Source organism: Suncus etruscus, chromosome 18, assembly GCF_024139225.1.
Source record: "Suncus etruscus isolate mSunEtr1 chromosome 18, mSunEtr1.pri.cur, whole genome shotgun sequence".
NCBI lineage: Eukaryota > Metazoa > Chordata > Mammalia > Eulipotyphla > Soricidae > Suncus > Suncus etruscus.
In genome coordinates this window covers 48,893,828-48,902,092 of record NC_064865.1, presented here as the reverse complement: position 1 = coordinate 48,902,092, position 8,265 = coordinate 48,893,828, and the positions used below count along the sequence as shown (strand labels likewise).

The window sequence follows — 8,265 nt, the reverse complement described above, 5'->3', positions numbered from 1 at the left end:
CCATGTTAATTGAGACATTTGATAATCTCAAAAAGCAATAATTTACTCTTTAGCAGCTACTTCATATCCTCCCCACCTCAAGACTTTGACATATAGTCATTTCTTCTAGGTATCTGCACATTTGTCCAATTTGACATTTTATATAAATAGGATTCTGTAGAGTTTTGTGTTTTCCTTTGTTCAGGCACCACTTTGTTTTCAGAATCATTCCCATCAGGTCTATTTTATTCATGCTGAATATTTCCTTATGAATATATAAAATGCTTTTGGTATTCATATCAAGTGATAATTGGATCGTCCTATTTTTGAAATGTTATCTTCTATAATGCTGTTGTCACTTACATATATAAAATCTATATTTTATATAATATATTCTATATAATCTAATATATGCAATATTTATAGTTTGTAATACTATATGCAAATAATACTATTATATGTAACATAAATATATAATAGACATATATATACCTATAATATATGTGTGCAATATGTTATATATACATATATACATACATATATACACTAGGCTTAAGATAGTTTTAAATATATAACTTTAACTTTAGAAACTGCCAAACTGCTTTTCAAGGTAGGTGCAGATTTTATTTTATTTTATTTTGTCCCCCAATTCACAATACAGACCAGGCAAAGGACCTGGGTTGAGGTGTATATGGGGTGCATTTACTGTACCTCCTCTTTCTATACAGTCAGTGTAAAGAACACAGCCTGTGGTAAGAATTGGGTGGCCTTATCTTTTCTTTTCTTTTTTGATTTATATATATATATATATATATATATTTTAAATAATCCACCAGTGGAACATTCCCATGACCAATATCCCAAGTCTCCTTCCTCCCCACCCCACACCGGCCTGTACTCTAGACAGGCTTTCTACTTCCCTCATTCAATCACATTTTGTTATGATAGTTCTCAGTGTAATTATTTCTGTGACTGCACTAAACGATCCCAGTGGTGAACTTCATGTCTCTCAGAGACAAAATAGAGGAGGACAGGAGGGTCCAGCCCCTGACATGAAGGTGCACATTTTAAATCTCATCAGACGTGTATCTAGGCTCATTTTAGTAATCATTTTATTAATAATTTTATTAATCAAGGCTCATTTTATTGCCAGGGTTTCAAGTAAAATCAGCCTTGTAAAGATAAAGTGGTATATGCCATTATAGTTTTGATTTTTATTTCCCTAATATCTGATGCTAAGATCTCTTCAAGTACAAATAATAGATTACATAACTTTCTTTGGGAAAATGCTTAAATTACCCATTTAATTAAGACATATATTTTTAATATTTTTGACAGGAAATTGGAAGAAGTCTTTTTATATTCTATATATATTAAGCCCATATGGGATATATTATTTTAACTATTTTCTCACGTTCTTTTTCACTGTCTTGATAATGGTCTTATGCATAACTTAAATTTTTATTTAGTCTGGCATCTACTTTTATTGCTGATGCTACATTGATGCTTTGTGAATATTTTTTTACTTACCTTTTTGCTGTCTTAGCTAAGAAACTCTTGCACAGACTTTAGACTTTAGACCTTCTAGTTTGCATACAGCAGATCAAAATGGGATTGAACTATGATATTTCTGTATATAAGTGCTCTCAATCTGAAGAACTCACTCAACTCAAGTACCTCTTGGGCAATTGTGGTTTTTTTTTTTTTTTTTTTTTTTTTGGACAGCCCTAATGCTCTAAAGAAATGGCCGACCTAAGATGGGAGCTAAAATACAATTGCTGGAACTAAAGTGACTTCAGTTTCTTAACCAAAACCTTTATTTCCTTGATTCTAACTAGTACTCAGTAACATGGCTATACCTTCTTTTGTTTAATTTTCCACATCATTTTAACTGACTTTTCTTATAGAGACCTATGTTACAATGAACAAGAAAAACATTGCTCTTCCACTATGAGGGGCCCATTTTCTTGCTAGCCATTACTTCTGGCATTTTTATTTTATTTTCTCTTTTGTTTATGCTTTAGCAATTATTTTAGTTTTTCTGTATTTTTATTTTACCAAACTCTGTATTTAAGCACACAATTCTCTCCCTCTTTGGGTCACCTGAGAGAGGATTATGCATGCCCCAAATTCTGTTTTTGTCATCATCTTTCTTGAACAGACAATTGTATATTTCCCAGCTTTTCTCAGAAGAACTAGAACCACATACTTAGCTCTGACCAACAGATTAAAAATTTGGGTTGGTTTTTATTTTGGGGGGGGGTTAAGTTTAAGATAATGGAAAAATCATGCAAAAAGGAGTTTTCTAAGTTCTCTATTCATTCCCTTTGGCGAGTATTATGAGTGCCTGTTAGGACACCTAACAATCTGGTTTGCTGAGTCAATAGCTTGAGAATAAATGCTTGTAGATAAAACTTCTGACTCTACCCGACTTTGTTGTGTTGTTACTGACATTCTGGATTCATTTGTTACCAAAGAAGGACCTAATATATCTCGACTAAAACAATATCTATTTACTCACCCTCTCCTCACCCGTCTTCATTTATTTGCTTTCCTCTTTAATCTTTCCCTGGGCTATCTCTTCTACAGTCAACAAGCCAGCAAGCCAACAAGCTAGGGAGTTAAAGAAATAAATTGATGGCTACCAGATGTGAAAGTTTAAGAATATGGGTGGAAAGGGGAACATTTGCTGTTGAAGTTAACAAACAGGGTAGTGTTTGGTCCCAGTGTCTTTGGACTGCCTCCCACTCTGACAAAAGCTGATCCTTTTTTTATGATCTTATGGAAAAGTGGTATTCTGGTAGCTTGGTATTCGTTGTGCTTTCTTAGAAAGTTATTAGGAATGATTCCCAGAGATTTCTAATCAAGCCACATTGTTGCAAAAAATATAAAAGCAATTAATTACTTAAAATAAACGTCATTGGCCTTCAGAGTTTATATTTAAACAGTTTCACTACATTTATTGAACTGATTACAGATAAATGCTTGAAAATATGTAGAAGAAAAATATAAAAAAAAAAAACTCAAAATACAATCCTTGGAAGGGTATTACTTAAAAGTAGCATCTTGTAATTTTAAGTGTATTTTAGTAACAGAAAATTCCATTTAAAAATTAAAGAGATATTTTATCACATGATGCATTCGATACCAAGAGTCTTTAAAGAAAAATTATTAAAACCATCAATAAATTATAGCCAGTTTGGATTTTTTATTTGTATATTTTGATTTTAGTGACTATTAACTTTCTATAAAGATGTAATTAGGAATTTTTATGCCTGAATTGTGTAGTTAGATATGTTGTTTGATAAATTAAAGTTCTTCTGAGTTTATTCTTTTCCTAACTTTTAATTTGAATGATTTATAGTATGTCAAGTATAATAATAATTACTCAGTTGTCTTCTCTTTGGTTCATTTAAATGATTGTTTTTAATTCCTGTCCTGTAATAATACTTGACTTCTGCATTCTTTATTTTAGTACATGGCTTACATTTAACTTTGAAGTAGAATTTTCAAAAAGAAAGTTTGATCAGAGCTGGAGTGATAGTGCAGTTGTCTTACATGCATTGTCTTACATGCAGCTGACCTGGAACCAATCTGAATTTGATCCCTGGCATCCTATATGGTCTCAGCCTGGTCCTGCTAGGAGTGATTTCTGAGCACAGAGCCAGGAACAACCCCTGAACACCAGTGGGTGTGGCCCAAAAACCAAAAATAATTTTTTTGCTCATTTCTGAGTTTCAGTAAGCTATTTCATAAATGAAAATGCTTCTCTGATGGTTTTATATAGGAAAAACAAATTAACTTGAAAATAAATATTTTATATTATTCTGAAACAGAGATTTTGAACTTCCTTGGACTTTCCATGTATATGTGTTATTTTACTTCCTTGTAATATGAAAAGTTTTCTGTCAAAATTTAACTGTGTGGCATTTTTATGTTTAAGTTTTGTGCCCATATCCAGCAGTGTTCAAGTGTTATGTTATTTGTATTCTTACATCACTCCCTTTGTACTAAGTGTTCTCATTATATGATATATTCTACTGACTAAGACATTCAGTCACTTATATTTAAGATTTATTTTCCTGTATTATATCATTTGTTATTTTCTTCAAGTACCAGCAGTATCAACACCCTATTTTGGTGATTGGGTAAGAGTATATCCATCTGTTACCTTTCTAATTTTCTAAAACTTGTAGCATATTCTATCCTCTATGACTTATAACCTTATCTTCATGATAAGAAATTAAGGTTTGCTGGTTTTGCTATTTTATATGTATTATTTTGTTTATCAACCACAATACATTTTCCTTATAATGCTCTTCATTTTCCAATGTTTTTTATTTTATTATATCATTAGGCTTTCTTACATTCTAATCCCATGTCCTTTTTTGTTGATTCCATGAAGACCAGCCCCAGGACAGATTTTGCTGAAATTATTTCAAATAGAATTATCTGTGATATACTTAAACTTTAAAAAAAAAAACAATAATGTATCTCCAGAGTTTTCAAGCCATTGCTTTTTGTCTTCCATCTTTGCAAGGAGCTTACTTTTTCCCTAAAATAGTGTTTGCTGCTTTCCGTTATAATAATTTCTCCCTTATCTGATATCATTTTCCTTCCTTTCTGAAGGCATATAAAGATATAAGCAGTGAAGGGGAAAACATTGTGACACACTGAAATTTTGCTGATGTCGAGTGCAGTCTTGTTGAGATCCATCCAGATGTTTTTTATTAGACCCCAGTCCACCCATGTTTGAATGTGTACAACTTTTTGTGCTTTGACTCACTCCCCCAGTTTAGCTCTGTAAAGTCAGAGCAACAAGAGGGAGGGGGGTTGCTACCGCCAAAATCCAAATGTGACTTGCAGAGAATCAGCTTTGTATTTTTATCTTTCCCAGACATGCTATGAATACCTTTAGTTTATTTACTTTCCAAGTGATAGAGTAGTTAGTCATATGCTCTGGATTATTGTATTCCTATATTTTAAGAGTGGCTTACTGCAGTAGGACAGACCTGGAGATTCGCATCAATCTGGCTCTGACACCAAATATCTGCTTCTTTCACTGGTCATCACTTCTTGGAGTCTATAATTACTTTATTTTCCTTTCTACTGTTTTTATAATATATTTAAACATCTTGATTACAAATATGATTGTGATTAGGTTTCAGTCATATAAAGAACAGCCCCTTCACCAGTGCAATATTCCCACCACCAATGTCCCAAATCTCCCTCCATCCCACCCCACCCCCACCTGTACTCTAGACAGGCTTTCCAGTTCCCTCATTCATTCACATGGTTATGGTAGTTCTCAATGTAGTTATTTCTATAACTGCACTCACCACTCTTTGTGGGGACCTTCATGAAGTGAGCTGGAAGTACCAGCTCTCCTCTCATTGTCTCTGAGGATTGTTGCAAAAATGACTTTTATTTTTCTTAAAATCCATAGATGAGTGAGACTACTCTGCATCTCTCTCTCTCCCTCTGACTTATTTCACTCAGCATGTTAGATTTCATATACATCCATGTATAGGAAAATTTCATGATTTCATCTCTCCTGATGGCTGCATAATATTCCATTGTGTATATGTACCACAGTTTCTTTAGCCATTTGTCTGTTGAAGGACATTTTGGTTGTTTCCAGAGCCTGGATATAGTGAATAGTGCTGCAATAAATATAAGTGTGAGGAAGGGATTTTTGTATTGTATTCTTGTGTTCCTAGAGTATATCCCTAGGAGTGGAATAGCTGGGTCGAATGGGATCTCAATTTCCAGTTTTTAGAGGAAACTCCATATTGCTTTCCATAGAGGTTGGACTAGACGGCATTCCCACCAGCAGGGGATAAGAGTTCCTTTCTCTCCACATCCCCGTCAGCACTGATTGTTCTCATTCTTTGTGATGTGTGAGATGATATATCATAGCTGTTTTAATTTGCATCTCCCTGATGATTAGTGATGAGGAGCATTTTTTTCATGTGCCTTTTGGCAATTTTCATTTCTTTTTTGTCAAAGTGTCAGCTAATTTATTCTCCCCATTTTTTGATTAGATGTTTGTTTCTTGTAAAGTTCTGTCAGTGCCCTGTATATTTTGGAGATTAGCCCCTTATCTGATGGGTATTGGGTGAATAGTTTCTCTCACTCAGTGGGTGGATTTTGTATCCTGGGCTATTTCTTTTGAGGTGCAGAAGATTCTCAGTTTAATGTATTCCCATCTGTTTATCTCTGCTTCCACTTGTTTGGAAAGTGCAGTTTCCTCCTTGAAGATGCCTTTAGTCTCAATGTCTTGGAGTGTTTTACCTATGTGTTGTTCTATATACCTTATGGTATCAGGTCTGATATCAAGGTCTTTAATCCATTTTAATTTTACCTTTGTACATGATGTTAACTGGGGGTCTATGTTTGCTTTTTTTGCAAGCAGCTAACCAGTTCTGCCACAACCACTTGTTGAAGAGGTTTTCCCTGCTCCACTTAGGATTTCTTGCTCCTTTGTCAAAAATTAGATGCTTGTATGTCTGGGAACATTCTCTGAGAACTCAAGCCTATTCCACTGATCTGAGGGTCTGTCTTTATTCCAATACCATGTTGTTTTGATAACAATTGCTTTGTAGTACAGTTTAAAGTTGGGAAAAGTACTGTCTCCCATATTCCTTTTCCCTAGGAATGCTTTAGCTATTCGAGGGTGTTTATTATTCCAGATGAACTTCATAAGTTTTTGATCCACTTCTTTGAAGAATGTCATGGGTGTCTTTAGAGGAATCACATTAAATCTGTACAATGCTTCTGGGGAGTATTGCCATTTTAATAATGTTAATCCTGCCAATCCATGAGCAGGGTATGTGTTTCTATTTCCGTGTGTCCTCTCTTATTACTTGGAGCAGGGCTTTATAGTTTTCTTTGTATAGGTTCTTCACGTCTTTGGTCAAGTTGACTCCAAGATATTTGAGTTTGTGTGGCACTATTGTGAATGGGATTGCCTTCTTAACGTCCATCTCTTACCTATCATTATAGGTGTATAAAAAGGCCATTGATTTCTCTGTGTTAATTTTGTAGCCTGCCACATTGTAGTATGAATCTATTGTTTCTAGAAGCTTTTTGGTAGAGTCTTTAGGGTTTTCTAAGTAGAGTGGCATGTCATCTGCAAACAGTGAGAGCTTGACTTCTACCTTTCCTATCTGGATTCCCTTGATATCTTTTTTTGCCTGATCGCTATAGCAAGTACTTCCAATACTATGTTCAAGAGGAGTGGTAAGAGCGGACAGCATTGTCTTGTACCAGAATTTAGAGGAAAGGCTTTTAGTTTTTCTCCATTGAGGATAATATTTGCCATTGGCTTGTGGTAGATGGCTTCAACTAGATTGAGAAATATTCCTTTCACTTCTATCTTGCTGAGAGATTTGACCAAATATGGGTGTTGGACCTTATTAAATGCTTTCTCTGCGTCTATTGATATGATCATGTGATTTTTATTTTTCTTGTTGTTGATGTTGTGTATGATGTTGATAGATTTATAGATGTTAAACCATCCTTACATTCCTGGGATGAAACCTGCTTGGTCATAGTGTATGATCTTCTTGATGATGCATTGGATCCTATTTGCCAGGATTTTGTTGAAGATCTTTGCATCTGCATTCATCAGGGATATTGGTCTGTAATTTTTTTTTGGCAGCATCTCTGTCTGGTTTTGATATCAAGGTGATGTTGGCTTCATAAAAGCTGTTTAGAAATGTTCCTGTTTTTTCAATTTCATGGAAGATCCTGGCTAGGATTGTAGTAGCTCCTCTTGAAAGGTTTGAAATAATTCATTAGTAAATCCATCCGGACCAGGGCTTTTCTTTTTAGGCAGCTGTTTGATTACAGTTTCAATTTCCTCCATAGTGATGGGGATGGTTAGATATGCTACATCCTTCTTACTTAACCATGAAGGTTATAAGTGTCCAGGAATTTATTCATTTCTTCTAGGTTCTCATGTTTAGTAGCATAAAGTTTCTCAAAGTAGTCTCTGATTACCCTTTGGATCTCTGAAATATCTGTAGTGATCTCCCAATTTTCATTTCTAATATGGGATATCAGATTTCTCTCTCTCTTTCTTTGTGAATTTTGCCAATGGTCTATCAATCTTGTTTATTTTTGCAAAGAACCAACTTCCGCTTTCGTTATTCTTTCGGATTATTTTTGGGTTTTCACTTCATTGATTTCTGATTTCAGCTTTGTTATTTCCTTCTGTCTCCCTATTTTTGGTTACTTTTGTTGGTCATTTTCTAATTTTGTGAACTGTGTCATTAAGTTATT

At 34.3% G+C, this 8,265-nt stretch overlaps 1 non-coding gene across 1 annotated transcript; it reads right to left on the bottom strand.

Annotated features, from left to right (window-relative positions):
* Positions 1-615: 615 nt before the first annotated feature.
* LOC125996884 (small nucleolar RNA SNORA51) lies at positions 616-748 on the bottom strand. The gene has a single exon (XR_007491545.1). It is a non-coding gene; the product is annotated as a small nucleolar RNA SNORA51 (small nucleolar RNA).
* Positions 749-8,265: the final 7,517 nt, after the last annotated feature.